The sequence below is a fragment of the Sebastes fasciatus genome, chromosome 14 (assembly GCF_043250625.1).
Source record: "Sebastes fasciatus isolate fSebFas1 chromosome 14, fSebFas1.pri, whole genome shotgun sequence".
Lineage (NCBI taxonomy): Eukaryota > Metazoa > Chordata > Actinopteri > Perciformes > Sebastidae > Sebastes > Sebastes fasciatus.
The window spans coordinates 22,558,781-22,571,847 of record NC_133808.1 but is presented as its reverse complement, the minus strand read 5'-3'; positions in this window follow the sequence as shown (position 1 = coordinate 22,571,847).

Genomic DNA, 13,067 nt, shown 5'->3' with positions numbered 1-13,067 from the left:
AAATATGCTCTTGATAATACAATTTAGTATTACACAGATGAGTAACATTTCATTGCGTTCTGACATTTGGAACCGTTATGAAAGTACATTACACGTGTGACTTGAAGTATGTGCACATCACAGGGAGCAGAGGTACGTTTATTTAAAATAAAAAGATCTTGTTAGTTAAGAGAAGAATATCCCAGTAGTTTTTATTTACCTACAGTATGCTAACAATAAATAAAGTACACATTATTGATGTGAAAAAAGTTGTAATGCCCTTCGTGGTTTTTGCACAATTGTTTTTTTAACCACAAAATTAATTAAAAAAAACAAATTACACTAAAATAATGCAAACATTATGAATGAACCTCAATGCACACTTTTTTCAAGTTTTCTAAATTTGATCCATCCTATGCTGTTATCAGCTGTTAAACAGCAGAGCTGATGTGGATGGCGTGCTCACAACATTTACATACAACCTAAATATAAGATATAAGATTTATATGCAGTGACGGACTCAGGCTCTCTGAGGGGGATCAGCGCGCAGAACGTTTTTTCTAGCATGTAGGGCAGCTTATATGGTACTGCATCATGTTTTCTCCATTTAAAGGGCACCCATTAGTGCACTGTATCGCCTTTCCTGCACTGGATGGGCACCCAATAGGTCATTTTTATCTTGTTTTCCACAGTGGAAGGGCAACCTAGAGAGCATTTCATCATATCTTTATCTACCAGAGGGCACTTTTGCTGCGGTTCTTTCGAACATGGGGGGTCACCAAAGGGAGTGCACCAGTGCTTTCCTGTGAATTGTTCATTAACACATGCAGTGGAGTAGTCAGACTTAGATATAGACTCCTCACTGACATCAAACATATGCCTCAATGACAATTAAACACATATCTTGATGACCAGTATTGAAAAAGCCCCAGCACAGAAATGAACAGAGCACACAGACTTTGATTAGAAAGATAGAAGCGGTGAAAGTTAAAATCCTGCGTATTCAAGGCCGTATGGGGCATAAAATCATCTCAAAGCTGTTTGATGCTACCATGACGTTGTTTTTGGGACTGCAATAGGGAGGTGGAGGGGTATCTGCCCTCATGCTGACATCAGGCCTGTCACAAACATCAGTGAATGGCCTCGCTGTGCTTCTGTATTCCCATCACGTGAGTTGTATCCGTTGAATATGGAGAGCGTCTGTTTTGACACGAGTGATAGAAGCACTGACGGAGGCAGCTTAGCGAGATGCCTCTCATCCTGACAAGGCTCGGGCGCTCTGGGCAGCGGGGCAGGGGCTCTGCCGACTCCCTGTCTCATCTGGAAGAGACCCATCTCTGCCTTCCACCCCGCCTGGGTCAAACACACCCATCCATCACGTCCCCTCCCTTGTTTTCTCCCAGGGCATCGAGCAGTATTTTGCAGCCATTTTTCTCCCCCCACTCGTGGCCGTCAGTCAGGGACGGCTTTGCAGTAATATAACTGACACTGGCTGGCGTTCAGGGAGTAATGAATAGCCTAGCTGGGTCTATCAGGAGGAGCAACAGACACTCTTTCATGCTTCTCTTGCTCTTTATTTCTATCTCTCGCTCTAGTTTTCTCCTGCTAGTTTGGTCTCAACAATCACCACATTTCAAACTAACATGGAGAGTGAGATACACTCTCCTCTTTACATACTGCAAACGTGTTTTGTACACTTTGCAAATGGAAATGTTTTGGTAAATAAAGATGACAGTCAATGATCATCATAAACTGCTAATATAAAAGCAATTATTTGTTAAAAGGCGTCACCTGAAAGAATATATTTTCACAAAAATTATCTGTTTCACTTGCAAAGATTTATGTCACACTGGGTCTTTGCAGAGTCAGCCTCTGCCGCACTGCTGAGTTACATTATAAATGTATTTTTTCATGGCTAACAAGTGATATCAAAGTAATATCTATAGCTGTGGAGACATGTCCAAAACTGTAAATGTGTCACGGTGACAAACAAGTCCTGTGAAAAATAGTCTCGTATAAATTGTGACAAAAGCTGAATGCACATTTGTTATGTTGTTTACATAGGCTTTATGTGTTAACGCCACGCCCTAAAGCATCCCCTGCTTTATGGTCTATTTGACTCTAAATGGGACCATAATTTACTAAATGAACATCATGCTGTATTGAAGAAGACTTGAAACTAGCGATTGAGACCATAAACTCATGTTTACAATGTTTACTGAGGTAATAAATCAAGTGAGGAGTAGGGTCATTTTCTCATAGACTTCTATACAATCAGACTTCTTTTTGCAACCAGAGGAGTCGCCCCCTGCTGGCTGTTAGAAAGAATGCAAGTTTAAGGCACTTCTGCATTGGCTTCACTCTTCAGACCCGGAGGTTACTTGCTGAGTGGTATCAATCTTCTCATCTAAATCTTAGCAAGAGAGCAAATAACCGCATTTAACAAAATGCTGAACTATTCCTTTAAAAGCTTCAGCCATCCCTTGAGATTAATCAGTGTAGTTGTAGAAAGACTGAAGAGAGGAGTAGGCTACGATGAAGTAGTCGTCCTCTCCAGACTCAATTCCCCCTCTCCTCCTCCATTCGCTCCTCCACTCCACTGCTCTCGACCTCCTACCTAATCAGAGAAAGGTGACTTTGGGGGTCCCCTGCGTGGTGGACTGGTTATGTCACTGACCCCCTACAGCGTGATTGAAACCTCCCAGTGGGGCCCCTTCAGAGGCCAAGAAAGATGGAGTCGCAGATTACGCCTTCATCACAACATTAGTATTCACATTCGTTTGAATGAATCTTTCAGATAAGATTGTTACCTTTACTCAGCGTTTATACCGATTCCACCTCTGATTTTGGTCATTGCAAACTGAATTTGTTTTCTTCCTGACATTTTGCCTCCTCAGACTGGCAGTACCATTAATAGGTTTGACATTTTAACATATGGCTTTGGCATTTTAATGAGGGAATTGAACCTCTCAGGTTGTTCTTTTCACTACAGAGCGTGATAGAGCGGGGTTTCTAGTAAATACCCAAAGCTTATACTCCTGAAAGATGACAGAATATTTCATTATGTTCTGAGCTGCTGTTAATAGTGTTGGCTTTTTCCACAATAGGTTAATAGTTAATAAAGTCTGAGTGTCATAATCTGAAGAGAAGGTAATCCGTCAGAGGTTGTATATCATTAATCAAACATAGATGCTGTAAATGAGATACATTTTGTGTGCTTTTTATGAGAATAAGCTGTATATTCACAGAGGTGCTTTGAGCTAAATGTTAAAGTCAACATGTTCACACTACTAACGTGCTGATGTTTAGGTATAATGTTAACCTTGTTCACCATCTTAGTTTAGAGTGTTAGGTCTTATTGATAACATTTTTATGTACACGAATATTAAAAAAAATAAAAAATTATACATCCACAGAGCCTTTAGAAAGGTGCAGAAGAGTAAAATGTATTGCTTTTCCTGAAAAAAAACCATTATAATTGTGAATTACTCATTTAAAAAAATGATGACGGGTCCAAAATTAATGTTTTGTTTATCTCTGTGGAAGATATCTGACGTTTGGTTCCCACTTCTAACAAGGCTTGTGAGCCAATAGTAAAACAACGTTGGTATCACGTGGTATCTCTGGGTCATCGGTTAGTGTAAAACGGATAAATGGCTGAGATTGGTGGTAAGTGCCTGGCAACGACTTGATGTGAAGTAAATGCGATATAACGGAGGAGGGAGAATGGCTGAATGTCATCAATAGCACCTTTAATTAGCACTAAACACAATGTAGAGACCATTCGTTTTGAAGGGGACATATCTCTCTCACAGATTTGACCACAGAGGTAGTAAACATTTGTGTAGGGGGGTATACAGTACTTTACCTTGATTTTGTGTTTGTGTGTGAGACCCCATCCTGATGCTCGTCCATTATTGATGATATCAGAGTCACAACCTGTCCGCTTGGCCTCTGATCTGATGGATCCAAACTGCAAAGTTGACCTTTGATCTCAGCGATGATCTGACCCTCAGGTTGTTCAGACTTTTTGAGGCAGAAGCTGCCACAAAAAGTCAGAGACAACAGACCAAAGTCAGTAATCAGTCATCAGTTGTTTTCTAAGTATTTATCAGTTGAAATGTTGATGGCAAACCATGCTGGGGCCTCGTTTTGTGTACAGTATTGTAAGTGTATTCCCTTGTTTAATTTGCCGCTGTGAGTAGAGGAATAGAAGCGAGGGATGGAGTGATGATCGAGGAAGAAAGAGCAGTAAGTGTAGCAGTTTTCTCTTCCGTGCCCATAGGCTGTCAGCGTGTTGTATATAAATAGTTTGGTGGCTCAGCAGGAGAACAGCACTTCATCAAGGACCACGGGCACAACCTGCATCCGTCTGCACTTACGCAAGCATCAGCCTTGATTACAACAACAGTCTTCCTCTCTTCCTCCCCCTCCCCACTTAGTTGCCCTCCTCCTCCTCTACGTGCTCACGGCACATTCTGCACATCCTCTACAGATGTTGTAGATTCACTGAGTCGTTTCCTCCAACAGTGGAGGTGAAACAAGGTCACCTTTCTCCAAGATAACACACACAACAAGAGCTTGTCAGACAAATAACCTCTGGCCCAAGGACTTTGCTGATTATCTGTATCTGGACTTTTCTGCTGTTTAATGGCTTTAAAGTGATTTTTTTTTCAGTGGTGACAATTATGCTGCTCTTACAGTATGTGCTGGGTAAAATGTCTCATCATATTGCACTTCCAAGTTTGAAGTTGGACAGCGCTGCATCCACATACAACTCTGTTGGGAAATAAAATGCAAATAAATAAGCATAAAGTGTTGTAAAGATTACAGGTTTGCGGCCTAATAATCACACTAAACTGCTATTTCGTTTCACTTAATTCATTCAGATTGACAGATGATTTCAGTAGCCAGTAGGGCTGTAAATAACAGGTCAATATTTTGAATTCATTCAAATTCAACCCAGCCTAATCCTAAACTACATGCCAGAATTCATCTGACAGGTGACAGGAGATTTGTTGTTGTTGAGGGGATGTTACTGTAAAGCAGTTGTATTTTACAAAGTCAGCCAAAAGTTTCCGTGGCCATGGTCCTTGATGAAAAGTATAACTTCAATTTAAACCCATCCATGTCAATATTAAACGCACAGATAAAGTGGTCGGGGAGTGTGGTGACCCTAGTTTATAGAGTAAAGAAACACACACAAGGTGGATGGGTACAACAAACACAGGGCTATCCAGGAGGCCGCTGTTTGTGTCCCGTGTGAAACCAACAACGTGTTGTTTGTCTTTGTGTTCACAACGTTACGTTTCATTTTCACTTTACAAATGTAGTAATTTTAAGCCAAACCATGATGCTTCTTCCTAAACCTTACTAAGTGGTTTTGTTGCCTAAACCTAAGTGTTTTTGTTTGAATTCACATCATTAACCACGTGTTTACTGTGACCGTAGTGGAGCGTCATAGTTCGGACAAAACATCAATATGTGAGTTGTGATGAGAACGTGTTGATATATCGGAGTGGCAGTGCCTTTTACAGAGACCCCTGCTGGAGAACACCCTTTTGTGTTCTTGAAGTTTGAATTAATTACAGATCAAATATAACGTGGAATTTCTTTAACGTTTGAACGGTAGTTAGAATTTCAAATAAAAAGTGACAGTAACACTTCATTTTACAGGTCTGCAAATTTCATGGTAATTAGGTGATAATTAGCAAGTAACCTATTTGAAATTTCTTGCTAAATTACCCCAATATTTACCTCAAAATCTATCGAAAATGACTTCATTATAAACATTATTTAATAATTATATGCTAAAATAGCATATAATCATTGAAATAGGGCCCTTAGGCTTGAGAAGCGGCTGTGCGCTGCTTTTCATCAGAGGTGTAAAACCAAAACTAATAGAAGACACTTCTGATCTGGCACAAATCTCACTATCGTTTGACTTATTGTCTACACAAATGTAATCACTGAACAAATTGGAGATGAGGGCAATTTTTCCAGCTTTTGATGCTAGATCATTTTCGAGCACTAATAGAGGTTCGCACGAGGCAAGCTGTTGCAGAATTGCAAACAGTGAGCATGTTATTTTTCAGTGTCACTGCTGTACATCACTCTGCTGTGCAGTCCCCATGGAAGCTAATGTACACAGTCATTCAGCCTTGTGAGGCAGCCCTGAAATGACAGCCCTGTTTAATGCATGGCCCTTTTAACAAAACAACCCAACACAACCACACAAACACGTACACACATGCATGTGCAAGCAGCAGGCCAATGTTGATTTCATTAGCAGCGCCTGAGAAACAACACAGTAGTTGATGTCTCAGAGAGTGATGAGGCGTCTGGATTCACCAATGACAGCCGTTTGCTAAGTGTGACTGAAATACTGCCTCCTCCCTCACTCTGTATCTCTCTCATGCTTCCTTTCTCTCCATCTTTTTCCTCTCTCTCTTCTTCTTTTCCTGATTCATCATCAGCCTGGTGGAGCTGTGGCCTGTAGATGTGTATGTGTAGAAGACCTCAACTGAATGTATTTCATCTGCACTGCCTCAATTTCAATCAGAGCTAATGGAAGTGTTGGCCAACGCTCAGCTCAGCCCTGCATGCACACTGTGTGTAATAAAGTCGGTCCAGGCAAGCTCAGCATTCACAATAAACTGTAAACTGACCCTAAGATTAAAAAAGTGCTACTCAGCAATGAGACAGTGGTTTTAGAACTGTAGCATCATTTTGGTAATATTACAAATTAACTAATTAAAAGTAGGCTCAGTGATCTTAAGAAACTAGCAAGAGAACACTAGATTAAAACATTCACTAAAAGTATGCACGGCCACCCCGCTATTTCAACAAAGCACGGAGAAGCTCTGATTACAACACAAACAGAGGGAGAGTGACTTCCTTCTCTGCTCAGGTAGACATTACTCCTCTATATCTTTACATAGTAAATAGTTATTTGCTGCTATATTAATGCTTTAGATATTGAATTTAGCACCTTTAAAGCTAAGTAAAGAAAGTTACAAATTCACATTTCTGTTTTCTGCACATTCATGTATTCTGTCTCACTTGTAGCCTACATTACATACTTATATATTAGTTACATAATTTTCTCTCTCTCACTTTTTCAATTATGCAACATTTTTGCCCTCCTTTTTGTCACATTATATTCACTCATACAAAATTTGAATTATTAGCAATTATTTTACGGCACACATTCACATGGTGTAATGGTCTGTTGCCTATTTTTTTTCTGTGCATAGCTCTGCAAAAATAATGGCTTTTCATTTTGTTCATAGGAAATAGAAAGTCCTGGTTCAGCACTAGTGTGCAGACTCACCATTTAATATTGCTCCCCTGTGAACCCCAACAGGATGTGCTTTGCACATCTTGGGCATCACGATGAGAGCTCCTGCACCTCTCCATCGCTACAGTTATGCTGTATTTAGCAGCAGAAGGGAACCACTCGCTATTTCTTTCAGCAATTAAGCAGCATCAGTCACTGTCAGAAAACTGGCCCTGAACGGTGAGCACTCCATTAGTGGAATTACAGCAGCTTCAGAGTGCTGAGGAAAGAGACGGGGAGACGAGGGAAGTTAATGAAGTCTAGTTGGTAATCCATCAGTTGTTATATGCCTTTTGCGGGAAAAACTCGCTGTGTGGACTGAAGCTGATGCTAAAAACTACCCATCCTCAAAACCCGACTAAACCTGTAGTCTAAAATAAGGTGTAAATAATGAACTGCATATTCAGGTGGATGAGGGCAGAAACAGTAATTACAGCGCGTTCTTATTGAGGAGCTCCAGATGGGCTGACTGGAGGACTGCGTCTGATGCCTCTTTGGCTGAATACATAAAAAAAAAAACTAATTGAGTAGAGAAAGTTAAACAGCCTGCATGGTGCTTTTAGGAATAAATATAAAATATGGGTTTATAAGTGGATTTGGCAACTACTGGAGAGAAAGTCAGCTTTTTACACACTGTCCACACCTGTTTTTGCTTTGATCCTCATTAAGCCTTGGTTTTCTACCAACAAACGACTATATTCACATCCCATGTACCAACATTTATGTTTTAACCATGATAGCAACCACAATCTTCCCCTAATCTTAAACAAGTTCATTCCTGTGATGGGATAACACCAGATGCGATGCCAAATTCGGGTCAAGGGCGTAAAGTTGGGGGGTCAACGGCCCCTTCCCCAGTTCCTATCCCCCTAATTCTGGTGCCTTTGCTCGGACTATACCCATCTTCAGGCCTTCATTTTGATTTCAATACACACCTGTAAAGTTTCGTGGTTGTAACACTATTGCAGTAACAAAATCTGTTCAGACAGACATATAAACACTTGACAAAGTACTCAAAACCACCTCTGTGGTAGTCCCTGCTACAGTAGCTGTCTCACACAGACTCACAAGGTGAAAACAATACCAGCGTCGCTGTCACGGCTGGAAAACATCTAATTACTTCCACCTTTGCTTCCGCTAAAGGACAGTCATCATTCACATGAACACAGGGCGTTGCTTGTCACGAAAATGTAGCCACAAGTTGTTTTAATGCACAAGAGACAGATGACTGTCAGTTGACTTTTCTTTTGTCATTTAACTGTCGTCCAAAACATCCCTGATGATGCAGTTGTGGTGATTACACAGTGATGGCTGAAAGCCAGAGAGCAAGAGAGAAAATCCCTAATGTGCTCTCCTAGAAGGTCAGATACCCTGGTGTGGCATCTGCTCAGTAACCAGGTTAGTGAGGTCAGAGGTGGAGTGACTGGTAAGTGATAAGTAGCCAAGCGCACCCTAAGGCCCTCGATAAGCATTCACCTCAACAGCCTCTACTTCTCAAATCAAAGACTGGACAAATGAAACTAAAAGGCTGCAATGGCCTTTTCCAATCTCACTCTGTAACCTCCTTCATTACTCACCCTGAAAGTTACTTTAACACGTAATACCCTTCTGTCTCTTGGTGCTTTATGGACGTCATATACACATTTCCAGGGGAATTCTCGTATTCGTCTGTCGGAGCGTCTCCCCTCTGTGTTCGCTGATCAAGATGAACTGCTGTGTGCAGCCCAAATTCAATCCAGCGAGACCCAGACATCAATAATATATTAGTGGAGCAGTTAGAGGCCTAAAGATATCAGTATTGATCTCCTACTTAGATTCAGCTTGTTTGGACTAGGAGACAAATAGCCTCTCCGCCTCTCTCGAGGAACCCATTTAATTTTACAGAAAGAGGTACTCCACAGTGTTACTGCCTCTCTGCTGCTGATGTCATTCACATTAACATTAACATTAACAAAGACTGGATATGGGACTAGAAACGTTTCATCATTTCATTCATGTTATTTCAGAATGCTGCATTCATTTATCATTTCTATCACATGGACGGACTTGACGGGCCAAAGTGAAGACTTGGAAGTGTTCATGTTCACACTTGTTTATAGGTGTCAAAAAGCCAGATTGATGGAGAGCACTGTCTCCAGATCTGTGAGTATGGCTTCCCTCCTATTTTAACAGCAGCTCAACCAACGCCCTCTCTCTCTCTCTCTCTCTCTCTCTCTCTCTCTCTCTCTCTCTCTCTCTCTCTCTCTCTCTCTGTTGTTTTCTTTTATAGCTTCTCTTTGTCAAATGGATCAATGCAAGAGGAACATTTCAGTGGACTGAATGGGTGGAGAACCCGCAAACCGTTGCCTGATCAAGGTTGCATGCTAATTGTGACATTTATTACTCATTCTGTCTGTGCATCATGCCTCCCTCTTTGAGCAAGCGATTTTTAAATCTTCTACTTTCTTATTGTGCGAAAATATTAACCAATGAGATTTGTAATGTGGTTATTCTGGGTTGTATTATGTCTTTGTCTACAGTCTGTTTATGAACGACAGAGAGTTGAGTTTAAATGTCAGCTTGTATAGCAGAGATGACTGGAGTCTTACAGAGTGAAAAGTGTAAATATGTTTAGTGCATCATTTGAAGTGACACTGTGTTATATAAGTTACAATTATAAAGTGTTTCAGTTTTCCATTTTTTGTTTTTTTAGCGCCGGATCCTATCCAATTCTTTTGTACAGATCCAACCCGTTCTCACAGAAAGGTGTTTAAATAGCACAACATTAAACGGTCATGTGTTATGAGGATGCATTTTAGGCTTTTCGCGTGTCATTTGTACGCCATGCAACAGAACCACTTAATTAGGTTTAGGGAAAACATCATGGCCGGCCTTAAAAAGGTACATAAACTAAGAAAAATTCTTATGGAAACAACCTAACATAACTATGGAAAGCACGTGACAAAACGGCACTAACGTAACTACAAAACAAACCGGTCTCCAACAATGAACAGTGCAGCCTCCAACGGTCGCTAGCTGCTCTTTAGAGTTTTGTTTTGTTTGATCATTTTCAAAATGCCTCAGCTTTACTTGATCTTTTTGGTAACTACATTTAGATAAAAGAGAGCACCGTGTGAGTAAATGATTTAAACAAATTAAAATTAAATGAATAGATTAATAAGGCTGTATAGACCTTTGTTATCCATTATAAATGTGTAGCCTTTATACTGTGCAACCAGTTTTACCGTGTCCTTCTCAGTAAGTGATGGTCATGCAAATTGTGAGCCACTGCGTCAGCATCCATTCTGGGTCAGCTTTTGTATCTGGAGCAGACAGTCCTTTTGAAACTACCGGTGTGTTGTGCCTCCGTCACTCACACACACACAGAAACTCTCAGTGTGTGTGTTGTTTTCCTGGCTTCATCACGTCTTCAGGGCTTTATCCATTTAGCTCTCCACTCTTACTGCCCTAAACAAAAAACAACCTCTATCGCAACAGAGACGATGCACTTTACTTTACTTAAGAAGTCCAACACATGGAAACATGCAGACAGAGAAGAGCTGCAGTGTTTTGTAGCAGAAAACACAGACTTCTACAGATATGATGTATATAATAATGCAGTGGGCTACCTCCGGGTCCAAGAAGTGAAGCCAATGCGTGAAGTACCTTAAACTTGCATTCTTTCTAATAGCCAGCAGGGGGCGACTCCTCTGGTTGCAAAAAGAAGTCTGATTGTATAGAAGTCTATGAGAAAATGAGTCTACTTCTCACTTGATTTATTACATCAGTAAACATTGTAAACATGAGTTTATGGATTCAATCGCTAATTTCAAGTCTTCTTCAATACAGCATGATGTTCATTTAGTAAATTATGGTCCCATTTAGAGTCAAATAGACTCAAATAGAAGGTATGCTTTAGGGCGTGGCTACCTTGTGATTGACAGGTCGCTACCACGGCGTTGTCCGGTCTGGGAGTTGAAAGTTATATTAACATCTTGGTCACCTAAACATGTCTTATTCACCATTCGGTTGTGCTTAGCTCCACAGTATTCATGTCAGTCATTTACAATAGAACAACAGATAAACTAAGTTCAGGAAGGATTTTCCCAGCATAACACTAATATAATATAAGCATGTAAAATAAACACACTCGTAACTCTGCAATCATAGTAAAGGAAGAATAAAAATCTTAAACAATGCCATTTCCATTTTATTGATCTCCATTTCCGAGCCATTCCTCTGCATTTGGAGAGGGTGTCCCGATCCGTAACAGGGGCAATAAATTGGTAAATGGGTTAGCTCATGTAAGATTTAATTATCTTTCCCCATTCAGAACAAGTAATCTGATTACCCTCTGCTGCTTCCTGCACGGAGTATAGAAGGAGACACGAATCGGAACTGCAGCAGAAATACTGAAAGTATTGTTATTATTGTGAAATATATGACTGTGTACAAGCTCCTTCTCTTTCTCTTCATCTCAGTTCACGTTGTGTTTCTGTCAATTACACTAACTACAGAACAATATCAAGTGAATAAGCCCACATTAAACATCTAAAACATAATTCTACATTAATTAACAGTCCACAATTAGTGCAGTTGAAGTTGCACCCTGGCTTTTTTTCTCCACACAAACAAGGAACTCTTTTCCCGGCAGATATTTAGAGCAATTACATTATGGGAGACATCACTGAAAAAACACATAAATACTCTCCTGAAGATTGCACTGAGCAAGACTGAGCCAGCACGGAATCAATAAGCCTTTTGTAACTAATGGAAACATGTCTTAATAAAACAGAAGAACCATTTAATATGCACATCCAGATACATGGTGAAAGGATTTTTCAAAAGGTATATTGTTCTTAGGGCAGTGATGAATTGACCACAGGCAGTCTATTGGCTAAACGGTGTTGGATTAAATTTATTGTGATGCTAACACTGACATATGTTGAATTGCGATCCATCAACAAAATCTCATTTCAAAGTTTACTGACAACAATGACGTCAATAAACACAGTCTCCTGGGTTAAACCATGGCCATTGATTACAGCGGTTTCACCTTTGTTTCTCGTAAATCACATTTAACAGAGAGCCTGTCTTATAAACTGGAGGTGTGGAGTGGACAAGCGGCCCGTTCACACGAAAAGGCGTATGAATGACACGATAATGCGCAAAGCAGTTACAATATGAACGCCTTTCTTGCTTTTGCCGTGTCATTTGTACGCCATGTAGATGTTATTGGTTGCATGATGTAAAATGGATGGAAATGTAGGATACACAGTATAAGATGACATGAATGTAGCAGTACAAGAACAACACAGTACTACGTGCTCTACATCTTTACTGCCTCAAGATACACTCCAAACAGAAAAGGAAACTATCTATCTATCTATCCATCTATCCATCTATCTATCTATCCATCTATCTATCTATCTATCTATCTATCTATCTATCTCAACAGTGTGCTCTGCCTCCGCTGTGTACTATAATTAGGTTTTGTTGTGCCAGTGGAATCACTTTCTCTTGTTAATTAATCAATTATTAATTGATTAGTTAATAAGTAATGTGTCTGTTCAATTAGTGATTACTTATGAGACCAAGGGAATCACCCGGGCCCAACATACTGTACTCTGTTGTGCTCGGGATGTAGTCACCATGTTGGTGCTTGAACGCACGCACGCACACACACACACACACACACACACACACACACACACACACACACACACACACACACAGAAACACATACACACACACTTCTCTATAACAGAGA